This window comes from Amphiura filiformis, chromosome 17, assembly GCF_039555335.1.
Source record: "Amphiura filiformis chromosome 17, Afil_fr2py, whole genome shotgun sequence".
Classification (NCBI taxonomy): domain Eukaryota; kingdom Metazoa; phylum Echinodermata; class Ophiuroidea; order Amphilepidida; family Amphiuridae; genus Amphiura; species Amphiura filiformis.
In genome coordinates, this window is record NC_092644.1 from 4,269,362 (window position 1) to 4,286,421 (window position 17,060).

A 17,060-nucleotide genomic window follows, 5' to 3' on the forward strand; every position below is an offset into this window, starting at 1 on the left:
ACATCAAATACATCAAATATATCAAAAGCAATGTGTAGAATAGAGCCCGCCCTCACGTAATAGACTAGCTACTTCGTCTTCGCACGTATGAGACTGGCTACTTCGTCTTCGCACGTACGAGACTTGCTACTTCTTCGCACGTACGAGACTGGCTAATTCGTCTTCGCACGTGTTATTTCCCCGCGTATTTTCCAAACCATCATTTTAATAGCAGGTCAGCTCTTCGATTTTGCAATTTTGCCCACTTTGGCATGGCAATCTTGTCCACTGATAACTAAACGCCAAGACACTGTCAGATCGTCGACATGCACATCAAAACGAAAGTTCCACATAAAATACAAGTTAATTTTATGAGCGGCCTGCCCTCCAGACTTGTTACTGTTTGGCTGATTTTTTTACACTGTCATTAAAAGTCACATAGATAAAACTTTAGCTCACTAAACATTTCTCATACACTACAAACTAATAAATATTAAAAGTTTACGTTTAAATTGTATTTCATTAACCTTTAGTAGGGATTTATACCTGAGCTTGACTTTGTTAATAGGCGACTCGGTATTAAAGTGGGAAATGCAGTTATTAGGTAACATTGTGTATTCCATGTCAAGCACCTGGGTAGTGAGGGGTGTAACCTAAAGCACTGACCACCCCACCTTCGACCGAGAAGTATCGTCTGCCATCTTTCAGGATGATTGCCCTTTAGGTCACGTATAGTGCGCGCAACAGCACACCGCTTGAGTGTGTATCAGTGAGAGGCAGAGTGCATTAGCATGTTATTTCTTGTGTCTGATGCTTTACTGTACCCCTTCACTCTTGTTGTCTCTAAGCTGCTGTGAACCACTGATTGGCCCATGTGGTTGTCTTGTATAGTGCCTAGGTGCATATATAAGTTCTTGACCTGTGTCACTCCTTATGGGCTATAGTTCACTGTAGCTTTTTAGCATATACTTTTTATATAAAACTGTTATCAATAACTTGGATTAGATTGATATAAGAACGGTTGTTCAATGGACCATTGTAACGTGTAAGTGACTAAATCTACTTGACTACTTATACGTATTTCTTCATTTTTTTTTCTTCCTTCTTCTCAAATATTTACAATTAACACAAAACAACAAAACATGTGAAGGGCTTACAGCCAGAACCACCTATGTCCAAAATTGCATGTTACTCATTTCAGCAACAAATGGGCAGTTAATTACCCCCCCCCCTAATAAATGCAAGTGACTGTGGGATATGTGTATGGTCATTTACGTTTAGTTAGACTTAGACCCTAAAGTCACTTACACTTTTTTTGGGGCATAATTAACTGCCCATGTGTTGCCGAAATATGTAACATGTAATGTTCGACATAGGTGGTTCTGGTTTTAGGCCCATCTGGCCCAATATGTACAGCAATTGAGCGTTTTTAAACGTTGTCACAACAGATTATTGCACTTTGAAGGTGTGTAAGATGCATATAATTAAGTAAATAAAGTGCCACTAAACGATCATTACTAGTATATCAATACAATTTAAATTGGACTATTTGGATTAGTAATGATTGCCTTATAAAATGTGATGTGATATGTGTCGCATTCAATCCTTTTTTGCACATAACTTTTGATGATGAAGTCACAGGTACAACATGAAAAAATTTCTAAAAAGAGTTTTACATTTCCAAATTTTGTTTACAAAGCTCGTAAATTAACAATGTCACCGTGCGATGGTTTTCACAGTGCACATCACAAATGCACATACGGTATTCAATGAATTAATACATTAACAAAAAATACGACAATTCAGAGCAATAAATATTTGACAGCAATTAGTGTTCTAAAAATGTTTTTGGTGCCTTTTGAACATTTTGATTGTCGTCTGCAATTGCTATTGGCGTGACAAGTATAAATGCAAAGGTCATACAATAAAACTTCAACTCACTATTTACATTCATCATATTACCACTTATCACTGGGCGGTATAAACCTCATAGCCTCTGGCGTATGTGCATGGTCACTTACAATTAGTTAGACTTGGACCCCAAAGTCACTTACATTTATTAGGGGAGGGGGCGTAATTAACTGTCCATTTGTTGCCGAAATGGGTAACATGTAATTTTGGACAAAGGTGGCTCTGCCTGTAAGCCCGTCTGGCCTAATATGTACAGCAATTGAGTGTTTCTGTTGTCACAGCAGACTATGTCACAGTTTTTTATTACCTTTTTTCAATCTTTTTTTGAACATAACTTTTGATGTTGAAGTCACGGGTACAACTTTTAAAAAGTTCTAGAACGAGTTCTAAATTTCCTTGTTTTTGTCTACAAAATTCGTAAATTAAGAATGTCAACATGTGAATGGTTTTCAAAGATGTACATACGGTATTCAATGAATTAAAACATTAACAAAAACTACAACAATTCATAGCAATAAATATTTGACAACAATTAGTGTTCTAAAAATCGCTATTGCCATGACAAATATAAATGCAAAGGTCATACAATAAAACTTCAGTTCACTATTTACATTCCTCATATCAAATGTAAGTACAAAGTTAAAATACAAAACCTCATAATGTACAAAATGAGCCCCATGACAACACCTCGTAATGTACAAAGTGAGCCCCAATTACAAAACCTCATAATGTAAAAGGTGAGCCCCAAGGACAAAACCTAATAATGTACAAAATAAGCCCCAATTACAAAACCTCATAATGTTCAAAGTGAGCCCCATGATAAAACCTCATAATGTACAAAGTGAGCCCTAATTGTAAAACCTCATAATGTACAAAGTGAGCCCCATGATTAAACCTCACAATGTTCAAAGTGAGCCCCAATTAAAAAACCTCATAATGTACAAAGTGAGCCCCAATGACAAAACCTCATAATGTAAAAAGTGAGCCCCGTGATAAAAAAACCTCATAATGTTCAAAGTGAGACCCAATAACAAAACTTCATAATGTACAAAGTGAGCCCCAATGACAAAACATCATACTGTACAAAGTGAGCCCCAATGTCAAAACCTTTGGCGTTTATGAGGTTCTAATATTGGGACCCACTTTTAAAATGAGTTTTTGCATTTGACATTGAAGTGGAATGGCTTCGTTATTCTTAGCAGCGTTCTGTGTGTCACCAGCGTCATTATTAACGTCATCAGTATTGTTCTTGTGATTAATAGTAGCGTTATTTGTGTTATTAGCATCGTTGTCGGTGTTATTACTTGAGTCAGTATCATTATTGTTATTTGTGTCATCCGCACCAATATTACCAATATTTGTCACATTATCTGCACCATCCGCATTGTTATTAGTTATTGGTGTTATCAGTAGCGTTTGTTGTGCTGTCATGTCAGCAGCATAGTTGTCGTTATTAGTTGCAATATTGGCAGCGACAATGTCGTTATGGGTGTTATAATTGTGTTGTAAAATACGTAATTGGCATCACCGGTGGAAAGAGCGTGACCCAATGGTTAGGGTATTGCCGTTGGTGCATGAGGTCGCGGGTTCAATCCCAGGTGATGGAGATTTGCTGTACATTGTGTATATTAACATATTCGCAGGGGATATTAAGTCGTCAGTCGTCTGTCGGTTTCAAACAGAGTACAATGTTCTCCCTGACTGTCCAATTCCATCATGGTGCTGTTTGGATATACAAATACAAACATGAGGATGCCTGTTGGCCATGTCTATAGCTACCGATTCTTTGAGTAATTGAACTTATTCTAATAACCACTATATATAGCGGGGCTCTGAATCTAGGCCAATAGCGCTACAAAATATACAAATATATACTGATATGAGAGGTTCTGGTTAAAACTATGGGCCCGAGGTGAGATCAATAGTACTATTGATCTCAACGAGGGACCATAGTTTTAACCAGAACCTCGAATGAAGGCAGTATATATTCGTTTTATATCCTTCATTCATAGATTTTTTGTTCATTGATTGTTAAAAGATTATATGAAAACTCCACCATGCTTCGCTTCAAGATAGGCCTAGGTAGGGCCTATGCACGGTAGGCCGGTTTTGGCGGCACTGTCATGTTCATGTGTTACGGTGGTTTTTAAGCTTACTCATTGTCAGTGTTTATTTGTTCAAGTTGTATCTTCATTCCACTGTGCCTTCATTCATAGATTAACATGTAAAAAGATTTACATGTGTAAACTCGAAGGTCGATCATCGTGCAATCGGGATAGGCCTCCATACGCACGGTATAACTAGGCCGGCTACCTTCATGCATGCATGGCCTAGGCGGTCCGAGACTGGTCTCGCACTGTCAGTGTTTGTTTTAAGCTTACCATGTCAGTGTCGCTCTGAATCTGACTCTGTGTTGGTCTGAATTTACTAAATGTTCCTGCGCTAGAACTGGTAAAAAAGTTCAAATTAAACAGCTGAAATCGTGAATCTTCTTCAGCAGCAGCAGCCACTCCAGCTTCATTTAATATTCCGCCATGTTTGTGTTGTCGTTTTACGGCAGTGAAAAAAATATTCTCATAGTCAATGTCGATGGTCAAAGTTATTTTTATGCTTGATGGACTGCGACGTGGGTATGCTGCTATCCGTTAATAGTAAATATCCAGAAGTACTATTTACGGCTTGGAGGTACTATTTACGGACGTAAATAGTACTTTTTCCACTTCTTTCCAGAATAGTGTGTTTATTTTTGATCACGTGACACACTTTTAACCAATCAATGAACAAGAATCTATTAATGAAGGATATAAATTAAAATATGTTTGTATGTTATTATTATTATTATTAATAATATCAGCAGAATTTTACAGCTTCTTTTTTTTTGCCATCAGTTTCATTATTGCTGATAGCGTGAATGTCATTACTAGTCGAGCTAATGGCGTCATCGGCATATTTATTGGCGGTATTGTTAATCTTAGTCAACTTATTCGCCATAGACATCATTATTGATGTCAATAGCAGCAATATTGTCATAATTAGTCGTGCAAGTTGGACCTTCAGAGTGGATATTAGTGTTATCTTTGGTCTTAATATTTGTCGATACAGTGGCGCCATCGGCTTCGTTATTGGTGACATCAATAGTATCAATTTCAGTATTAGTCGTGCGATTGGCGTCTTCAGTATCGATAATGTAATCTTACGTGCTACTATTACTATTAGTCGCTTCAGTGGCGCCATCGGCTTCGTTATTGATGACATCAATAGCATTATTGTCAGTATTAGTCGTGCGGTTGGCGTCTTCAGTATCGAAATTGTTATCTTAAGTGTTACTATTAGTCGCTTCAGTGGCGCCATCGGCTTCGTTATTGATGACATCAATAGCAGTATTGTCAGTATTAGTCGTGCGATTGGCGTCTTCAGTATCGATAATGTTGTCTTAAGTGTTACTATTAGTCGCTTCAGTGGCTCCATCGGCATCGTTGTTGGTGACATTAGTAGCATTATTGTCATTATTAGTCGTGCGATTGGCGTCTTCAGTATTGATATTAGTGTTATCTTTAGTGTTACTATGAATCGCCTCAGTGGCGCCATCGGCATCGTTATTGGTGACATTATTAGCATTATTGTCATTATTAGTCATGCGATTGGCGTCTTCAGTATCGATATTAGTGTTATCTTTAGTGTTACTATTAGTCGCCTCAGTGGCTCCATGGGCATCGTTATTGGTGACATTAGTAGCCTTATTGTCGTTATTAGTCGCGGTACTTGCGTCATGAGCACTGTCATTAGTGGCATTTGTAACGTTCACCAGTCTATTGTTAGCGGTACCAGAAAAACTGGTCGATCCTTGTTCGGGGTCACCATTACCCGTTCTTGCTCCTTCGTTGTTGTTTGCTCGCGACATTTCACTGGCCATTGTCTGCAGAATATATTAAAAAGATATCAATCAATTCAGAAATAAGAAATGTAATTACATATCTACACCCCCACACCCCCCCACACACACCCCCCCCCCACACACACACACACCCACCCACCACACACTTAACACCCATATACCTTTTGATCAACTGAATATTTTATAAAACTGACTCATAAACTGAAACGTCTTTTCATCTCCTTTGTCGTAAACTATCACACTATTTTGCCAAATATTTGAATATAAAAGAGCTGTTTAAAAGGTCACCACCACCAACAGATAAACATTCAATTCAAAATTAATCCAGTTCAATGTAATTCATTTGCATGCAATTATTGCGTATTTTACACCATACAACTAGTTAATAAAATGGATCAGTCGCAACATTTCAACAACAAAAAATTGTTTAATAAACAAAAAATCTTCAAATTCATCTTTGAGTAACAGTTACACCTTTTTTAACTTCATTTACGAGAGAACAAACAACAAGAACCTAAGCTTTAGCGCACCATTTTACCAGGTGAGATGTAAAAATCCCGGTGGGTTCAGTCTTCACTGACAATGTGTACGCATGATGGTTCCAATTAGGGGTACTTTTCAAGAAATGTCTGCGGAATTTTCGAGGACAAAATTGTTCGCGATTGTCCAAATTAGGGGTGTTTTGGAGCAAAATTGTCCTTGAAATGAAAAATAGGGTGTATATCTAGTACTTTCGTCCGTGTTTTGCCGCTACAGTTTTCGTTATTGTCCTCATTTCCCTGTGAAATAGGGGTAAAAATTCAAAAGCGTTCTTAAATGGTAAAAATAGGGGTATTTATTTCGAAAAAATGTCCTCGATTCCTCGTGATAAGGGGGTGAAATGGGGGCAAATTTTCCTTGATTTCGCGCAAAATAGGGGGTAAAATTGCTGCAAATGTCCTCGATTCCCCGTGAAATAGGGGTCATTTTCAAATCCTGGAACGGTCATACGTCCTACCTTTAAATACAAACTGAACCCACCGGGGTAAAAATGATTTGTTCTGGGACCAATTATACCTACCCGCTGTATATCTGTTACTTCGTTCGTTAGCAGGCGTCGCCACTGCTTTAGAATGCTGTTGCGAACCTAAAGTGAAAAAAAAGCGAAAACGTATCAATATACTAGAAAAATATTATTTGCTCTCTGTACAGGGGGAAAGTTACGATGTTTATTTTGAAATCCTTTGAGTTTGTTGAATTTGTGTTTTCAGGCGTTTTTTGAATACATACAGCCACCGGGCAGATTATTCCAATGTCGGGGTGCAATAACAATAAAGGAACTAACTCCGACTCGTTTTTTAGATCTAGGATCGAAGAACTAAGTTAAAGTATGTGTCTGTATCCGCCAGAAGCAGCATTATGAAGTAGCTGGACAGGATTAGTGAGATATATAGGGGCCTGGTTATTTAGACATTTAGACATTTGTTGTGTTTTTACATCAAGATATTGTCATCGTATGTTTTAGGCTAGCTCAACTGGTTGTTTCGCTAGTCTGCTTCCCAAAGATGCACATGCTTATTGTAAGTGCACGATTTTGTATGTTTTTAAATAGTTTACGGTGTGACACTTTGGTGTAGCCGTGGTCAGCGACAATCTGTAAATTGTGCAAAGGTATTATAAACAAGAAACGCGTATACCTAATGTGGTCTCATAATTGTTTGACAATATGCGTAAGGGGTTTGCGAGTTGACTTATTTTGAAAAGACCTTTTTGTTTCTACTTTATCGAATCTGCATATTATTCAGTTATTTAGGTGTTTACGGATTACATGTTTTTGTCTGTGGCTCAAATGGTCGAAAGATAAAAAAAAAACCATTAAATTCAAGCAACCAATAAACCTCACTTATTTCATAATATCAAAAAACGATCTGAATCATAAAATTAGATTACCTCTGAATTCACCACACATATCACCATTACAAGGTAGACACCCTGAAAATAATTCAGAGAAAGTATAATAATATTAATTTTATTGACGATGTGAGTATTATCTTTGATCATTTTTTAAATTGTTCTTTCATTGTGTGTGTCTTGTCCTTGATTGTTGCGACCTCTTCATTTTCTGTATTATATACTGTTATATCTGGTACCAAACATTGTTATGCAGTAATACCAAAATAAGTACAATGTTTCCCTCATAATGTCGCGTTGACATCATAACCTGAGCAAGCCCTAGCAAAATTGGTATATTTTGGCATGTACAACGGTTTAAGCAAAAAATGATTTTGGCTAAAAATTCTACGAAATTTCTACGATTTTCAACGAAATATGAAAGGATATGACAACTAAAGGTCGGTATGTCTTGAAATACTCAGGAGTAAAATGAAAATCATAAATGCAGTTGTTGTAGAAACCTGCTCATCAAATTTTCTCCTAAATATGAAAGAAAATGGCTATTTCAACTAACAAGTAAAAAGTCAGTAGTTCTTGGAATAATTGCGAATAAGAGCGAAATAAAAAATATTGATTTTACTTTAAAAACCAATGGTGGCCTCCCCCATCCCCCCGCCCATGGTCATATTTGACGACCGGTCCTACCCCCGGGTAAGGCGTTTGGGTAAAAATTAAAATAATATAACTAAAATGAATGCAAAGAATGGATCTACGATTAGCTTAGTTCGATTGGGCGTAAGCGCACGCGTTTTTTGTGACGGATAAAAAACTTCGTGGGGTCTCCCCTCTCCTTTCGTAGTTCTAGGCATAATACTCTAAAAGCACATAGGTCCGTATAATACGCTAACCGCTACACGTATAGATGTGTTTTTGTTTGTTGCATACCTGCAAACTGCTCAGAATGTCAAACATATATGTCAAATATATGTTGTAATTTCCAGCCAAGCCGACAATCCAACCAATCCCAAGCATTGGCAGCAGCATCAGCACACCTCGTAAACCAACTCTGAAAAATACATCTCAAAGGTCAACTTTAATGCCCAAGTAACGATAATACAAGTGACAGATGGGCTATTGGTGTCTGTACGTTCACTTAAATAATATAAGTGATGTTAAAGTATTAATGTTGTATTATTACAAAATATAAACCCAAACTAGAACCCCATACAGTTCCCGTGCCCTTCATAGTTAAGGCAACTCGTTAATAATCAATTATTCAAAAGCGAATAAAAAATGGAAATTATAATTTGTGTTTAATGAGCGCCCATAAACAAATACTAAAATCAACGTTCCAAATATTGTAAAGTCTTGGTGTAGTAGCTGTTAAAGCAGTTGGTTTGTTTACTCCAAATTCAGGTTTGTATAATTTCTACTTACTTGACTAAGGCCAGATTCTCATGGTTAGGAGTTGTAGAGGCAGCTTTAATCGTTTTTACAATGACAATAACGAGAACCACGAGGTTGGTCTAAAATAAAACAATAGATTGGCGAAGAAATATTAATTGAGATGTTTTATATTCTCGACAAATAATGTGTTATAAATAATAATCCGCCGGTGACTAAGCTAGCCACCCGTCTTTCTGTAATTAATGACGGGTAGTTTGCTCCGGGACAGGCAGAATGAGTGCCTGTAATATATGCTCTGCTAAATTATAAAAATAATGCTTGAATAAATCAAGGTTGTAGGAGTAGCTATTTGAAAAGGCTGAACACATCGAAGGTCTAGTTTTGGTGAAACTCCTAGCAAACACAAAACATTTTCGACATCATTCACAAAAGGCTAGAAAAGATTGCCAGAAAACGTTTAAATGTCGGATAATATAAATGGTATATAACGTTTTCATAACATTTAAAAACGTTTTGTGATAACTTTGAAATATAATAACATAATGTTATTTAAGTGTTGACAAAATATTTGGGAAATAATGTTTGCAGAAAGTATTTTACAATAACATTTTCTTGACCTTTATATATAACCCGACATTTAATGTTATATAAAACCAAATATCCAAAATACAACCTGTTAAAAACGTTTTGAAAACGTTTTGTGTTTGCTGGGCTGCTTGTCGAATCCTTGACCAAGGTAGCCAGCAAATGTTTAAATTAGAAATTTAGAATCATTGCAACGTAATGTTATTTAAATGTTAGAAATGTTACTAGTTTTACTAGCAAAAACCTTTGACAACATCATAACATCCCTGCTTTGTATATAAAATGTTACATAAGAGGTTACATATTTTGCTTTCTTATTATTATGAACGAATTTGCTGATTAAAAAAATGTATTACTTGCATATTGTTTCTAAGTGGATATTTACCATTATTATGAACAAGACGGGACCAAGAAATGCCCAAATTAATCCACGCTCCGTGGACAACCAACATCTATATAATCCGGAAGAATCAAATATTATTTAGTTTGGTTATTTTGCCACGATTACTTTAATAACATGGGCTTACTTTGAATACACATTTAATTTAAATAACAAATTTACGTTGAATACAATACAATGTTGTATTCATTTTTAAGCGATGATTACGACGATGATGCTGACTGACAAAGACGACTGTGATGATGATGATGATGATGATGATGATGATGATGATGATATTGAAGATGAATTATATTGCAATGTTTACTCACTGTTGACGATATCCATAGTAATTGTGGCCAACAGCAACAGACACGGTCGTTGTCAAGACGGGAATTCCTATAATTGCACAGTTAATATTTTTGTTACGTGATGATAAAATATTTTTCTTACAATTTCTTACAATATTCTGGCAGCTGGGTTGGTTGCGAAGCATTGCTATTGCGAGGATTCCAACATAAACCACACCACCACACCGAGGACCTCACATTTAACAAGACACGCATCCTCGCAACGTAAGTCTTTGGAAAACGTAGAAAAATAGGACCTTATGCCCTACTACCTCAACACATCGACACACTGAGGACATTTTTGAAAATGTTCCGGTTCTCTCACTTAAAAGCAATATAAGCTGCAAGATACCCGGATGTACACAAATTCCCCACGCAAAAGTATAGGCGAAAATGTCAGGTTACAAGGAAAATTGCTTTTGCAAAATAGTGGCATTGATTGCAAAGGGCAAAATAATTTGACCCGAAACATAAACTCTTTATTTGGATTTTCCATTACGGACAAAAAAAATTAATGACGGAAAAGCTAGATATAGCTGATTCAAAACTTGTATTTCATTATTTCCGTGCTAAATGGGCGTGGCAATTGGTCATATTGATGACGAAATGTGATTCTTACTGGCATTAAGGTCAGAACTGAGTAGCTGCCGATGATGTTATTTGATAATATTTGCACGCGATAATAGGGAACTTAGGGGGCTGTCATTTTCTTCGGAAGGAATGGGTCATGGACTTATTTATTTGGGAGTCAAGATAAGTATTTCCCCTCCCCCTCCCCGTAGTGCCGCCACTGAACATAACCCTGACCCTAATTTTAACTCTAATTGTATCGTAAATTGACGAAACTATATAACTTTTCGGAATAATGACCCTCTTGAACTAAATAGGCTAGATGTCCCCGCCTGACCTCCTCAACCCTAACTTACTCATTCGCTCGCTCACATTCAATTAAGTATCAAAATTGACAAAAAAACAAATTCAAAATGTGTTTTTAAGCACATTTTTGTGTCCCCATGCTAAATCGGTAATCTGTACACCCTTTGACGTACAATTTGGAGTATAAACACGCAGATGAATGTACATGATCTAATCATCCCGGCTGGAAGATGTAGGCTATACTATACATCACGCTCATACGTTATATGACAATTTGACGTACAACCACGTATGTAATCGATGGTTTAATCGGATACTTAGATCGTCATACACATTATTGTCATGGTATTATATATTGTAATTGTATAATCAATTTTGTTTAGTTTGGTTCTAACGGCTTATAAAGTTTTACTTTACACGGGATGGGAAACTTAGCAAAAAAACAATTAATTTATGAGTTTAAAAGGACCTAGCCGAAAGGGGGAACCAATAATATTTATAAAATTATAAGTAAAGTAAAAGTAATAATAAATAAATAAATAAATAAATAAATAAATAAATAAATAAATAAATAAATAAATAAATAAATAAATAAATAAATAAATAATCCATGATTTATCCTTGCAAATTTATAGCATCGAACCTCCAGCCAATGTTCCGTGCCAGTGCTAGCCACGAAATAAGGTCACAGCTGTAGCCACTCCCTCAATGGTCACCATTTCAGTGATTGACAGTGATGTAATGCAAATATGGCGCTGCCCATCTGGTCACGTGCGCATTTATAAAAGCGCATTTAATATATATATAACCGAAGTCTACTGTTAACTAAAATTGTAGTTATCAGCTTTACAGAATCTGTCCCAGTTGGAAGCCGGTCATCAGAACGATTTTACTTCCCTTGGAAATTTTACCCGCATGGTAATAACTTTGTTACCGTGATGGACAACTAGTGTACTGGGCAGCGATATATCAGAAATAACCTTTGACTCATCTTCTTGGTCCTGTACCAACATATTCGTTGTGGGCTGGAAATATTGTAACAATTTCAAATTGGCCATGTAATGTCACCTTACCTTTGGCCTAAAATGTAAAGTGTTCGCGCTTTTTTTTCTTTGCCACTGACAACTTACCCCCTGCGCGCGACTGATGTTAGACAAAAAATTAATAGTAAGCATATCAATAAGGCTACAAAACATTAATATAGTGGCGGGGTCAAATATTGCTGATTCTCTTATTTATTCTTGCGTAAGGTTCCTGCGATATTTATGACGGATAATTTGCAGCTTCTCCGTCAACCCCCTTCCCCACCACCACCGCCGCCGCTAAAGTATTTATGAACGCTCATTAAGAACATGTTTTATTTCTTACCCCAACCGATGACAAAATAAACAATCTTCATATTTCTCTCCATCCCCCACACTAGGGCAATCATGCGAAAGAGGTGTACTCCTTCCACAAACATCCAACAGAAGACTGACATAAACAGACATTGTAGAAAAGCAGCTACCGTCTTGCATATTTTCTGAAAATAAAACAAATTGGTGGTAGCTTACAATGTGAAACATTTCGACCGTTTCAACTCCTTCAATTTAACTTATCTCTTGTACTCATTATTGCCAGGTAAATATTGAGTCAAAAACTACCTAATTAACACCAGTCGGTGCTTTTACAAAAGTTTACCAAATTATATTAATAGACAAAAAAACATATAACATACATGAACTGGGATTTTAAAAAAACCGCATAATAGTGATTTTGTGTCAAGCATATCTACAGCTGATATTAACAACTGGAATGTAGGATAGAGGTAGCGCTGGCATAAACTTCGGCCAGACACAAGCGACCTGGTGAAGGGGTCGTCATAGATAGCTGGTCAGGGGATTGTTACACGACAAGCAAGTGTAGCCAACAATGGTGTTATAAACCAGATCTTAACCGGCAGTAACAATGCCTTTTATCATGGGTCACCAATACCGGTTGAATCACGGGAAGAGCGGAATTAGATTTTCATTGGTTTTGAACCCGGGACCTCCTGCACCAAAGTTTTAATGATTAAAAGTCGCAAATGATTTGGCAGAGTTATGTTCTATCATGTTAATTCAATCATTAAATGACTTATTTTTCATTTAATATTGCAATACTATGTAGGATGAAAGGAAAAGACAGAACAGGTATTGAAGAACATGTGGATATCATTAACAAGAAAAATAAAATAGGAAGAGGAAAAACTGTCAGAGCCACGTCTGACAAAAGCTTAACCATTTTCACACAGTGACTGGCTGCAGTGAATGGCTGCACCAGTACTGTAGTTTTCACACAATGACCGGCCGCACCGGTAATGTGATATCCGACGGCACACCCGAATAAAATCAGTTGTTATGGAATCCCGTCATGAATAACCTATCTACTTACTAGGAAGAGGAAGGCAAAAAAGGAAAGGTGCATCCGAGAGAAAAAGGAAAAAAAAAAACATATGAGGGCAATTAGCATAAATAAAAGAGGACGAATATGTTTACTTGTTTTGGAAAGGCGTTTTAAACTTACGGCGTTATTTTTAGCGGAGTCACTGAGAGTCAGCAGTACTATTGCCATTAACATAGCTATCATCAGCTGAATATGAATTATCATTCGTTCTGATCGAAACACTGTTTCCTTTCTAATAATAATTAAAAACGGTTTAAATGCTATTACTATGTAAAATAGGGGATAATGACCGTAGACACATAAGATACATGTCATATGGAAACATATCGTTTAAGGTTATTAAATATTTTAAACTGTTGTGATTTGGTAGTTCACATCATCTTACGAATGGTAGTGAGCTTTGGCAAAAACTGCATTGCTCAATTCATAGCGAGCGTGTAGAAGAATTAAAATATCACAAATATACTTTTATAGGTGCTGCGGTTCTTGAGTTACTTTGTAAAGAGGGCTGAAACAACAACACTTTTGTAAAAAGTACATAACTCATTGCAAAGTACACGATTTGTAGAATGAACTTTGGCAAAACATCAAGGTGTTATTTTTCAATAATATATTGATCTAGATAATGAAAATCGATTTTTAGGTTGCTTCGACCAACAATACCTCGTCTACCCTTAACTTCATAAGAAACAGTTCCAAGCCTTCTCGACGGCTAGGGTAGACTTGTTCATAACTTTGCACTGCATAGGGCAAAATGATTGAATAAATTGCCTACTAATACAACTATTAGGCAATTTATTTGATTGTATGCCATGTAATTTTCCATAACTTTACATACGTCTTTATAAGATGTATTGATCAATTAATGCCTTAGCAATAGTTCATGTGAGAAGTTAGTTATGATCATTGTGATTCTATCTATCATTGGATTTATATTAATAATTACCTAAAGAAAAACATCGTAAGTAGTGCAAAACAAAGAGCTGCCACTGACAGAACATAACCACAGTAATTCAAAACTGTCACTGCTTTTGAGTATGATCCGGTAAATTGGTCCTGTAAAATAATTCATAAATCAATTATGAAAATGATAAATGACGAGAAAAAACAAATGGCACGGATTATAAAGCGTAATACGTAAGATTATTACACATTACAGCAGCCGGTATAACACTTTGGGACGCAATACACCATATAAATCATTTGGCATAATTCAGGGACGCTGTTCTATGCAATCCCCGACCTCTAACCAGTCTAACATCGTGTATATAGAATAACCATCTTCACCAGGATCGACTCCCTTAATTCCGTACGGGTAGGTAGACTGGAACAATATGCATAAGTTCCTTGTTCAGGGGTAATTCATGCTAGCGCAAATTATACACGATATGACACTTTGGAGGCTAGAGTGTACTTTTACGCGTGGCAGATAAACCTTTCGTCAACTAAACACACATAATTCGCATTTTCCCTATAATAAATCTTCTTCATGTTGAAGATATTGTCAGAGTAGCTCAGTAACCGTCTTGACGAGTCGTTATTTTGTGCAACATAGTAATCCATCACCACATGGGTTTGTCCAATCCATAGGTATTCCAACATCATTCCTTTCTTAAAGTGAAATCAAATTTAAGTTTTAATATGTATGTTCATGAATATTTACCATTCACCCCCTTAACGCTGAGACTATGAGTGGTCACCGACGTGGAGTAAAGTATTTTAATGGTAACACAACAACCGTTTTGGGGATGGTTTTGAAGCACACAACCGGTCATTGTCGTTGGTTATCAGTGGACAGAATAAAGTACATTTGTCATTTTTTGAAACTAGTCTTTCCTGTGACACTTTTTGTTGATTTGTAATCCCATTGAGCCCTAGAAGAATTCTGGTACTTTGCATAATTGAAGAGATAATATCAGAAATGTATTCTACACACCCCAGAACCCGTTAAGAGTAGTATTATACATACTTCTAGGGCAAGTGGTCCAAATGTTTAATTTTCAAGATGGCGTCCTGCAGCCATCTTGGATTTGTGACTTCCAGCACCTGACCTTGAATTACACACCCCAGAACCTCTTATAAGTGGTAGTATACATCGTTCTAGGGCAAGTGGTTCAAAAGTTCAATTTTCAAGATATCCGGTGGCCATTTTGAATGTATGTAAATTACAAATTTTGGCAAGAAAGCTGAAATTATTTTAGAATCCCATTGGATTACAAGTCAAGGAAAAAAGTCATAGGAAAACCATTTCTAGGTTCGACATTGGCGACATAGGAACGTCCAATGGACATCATTTCCTGTCAGGTGGCATACATTGGTAGGGATCATTCTTATGAATGTGCTTCAAAACTCTAGAACTGTTCTCCGATTTGAGTTTCATCGCGCTATTCCTAGGAATGGGCATCAAAGCTCTAGAATCGCTACCCGATTTGAATTTTGCTGAGATATTCCTTAGTTTTGGCTGCGTAGGCGATTAACTCTGAAGCCGCACTCGCCGTTCTAATAATAGTGGTTTATGATGTTGTTTCTTTCCAAATTTCCAATGTTTTTCGCGTCCAAATGTATTGGAAACTTTCATAATGATTGCATTTTATCATTTTGGAAGAAAAAAAAAGAAAAATCTTAAAATTAAAAAATATCGTACATTCAGGCCTTAACGTAGTTAAAAACCACAAATCGGTCAACTTAACAGACGTTAATCATAGTGTCACTTCACAGAGGACAATAATAGTGTCACTTCATAGAGGTTGATCATACTGTCACTTTATAGAGGTTAATCGTAGTGTCGCCAACACATTAACAGTATACTCACTTCGTATCTCATTAATACGCTAAACGTCGTCATATGATCACATTTGCAGGTCACGTGAGAATCATTGACATCAGCAATCTCACACCCATCAGTGTCCCAACTGTGATAAAACAGATTCACTTATGATATTAAAGGCAACAGGTGTTTGGTAGCATAATTATTACATTAATTGCTCATCACTAGCTACTAGTACTGTCCATTGTCCAGTTCAAAAGAGGAAACTTACTGGATAGTGCCGGGGGAAATAAGTACGTAATAATATTATTGTTGGTATCATGCATTTTGTCATGATTGCTTATTTGTATTCATTTGTGTCTTTCTGTATTCGGTTGTCTCCAACAAACCAAAACGCAAATGCTATCTTGATCTTTTACTCACCTCCGCAAAGTAGTGTTTGACACTCTCTCGGGCTCTTAGAAAACAGTAAATTTACTCAATGAAAATTCAACGTCTACGGACAAAAATGCAAAACCTGATTTGAAACAAAGAACCACCCACCCCTACCCGAACACACACGCACACACTTGGGTATGTATTGGTTTAGAAAGGCGATGCCAAATCGATGGGGTT

At 36.7% G+C, this 17,060-nt stretch overlaps 1 long non-coding RNA gene across 1 annotated transcript; it reads right to left on the reverse strand.

Moving 5' to 3' along the window:
• Positions 1 to 13,800: 13,800 nt before the first annotated feature.
• LOC140138492 (uncharacterized) lies at positions 13,801 to 16,664 on the reverse strand. Its single transcript, XR_011857018.1, has 3 exons — positions 16,491 to 16,664; positions 14,625 to 14,734; positions 13,801 to 13,910 (listed from the first exon to the last, which is right to left on the reverse strand). It is a non-coding gene; the product is annotated as an uncharacterized lncRNA (long non-coding RNA).
• Between the last annotated feature and the right edge of the window lie 396 nt (positions 16,665 to 17,060).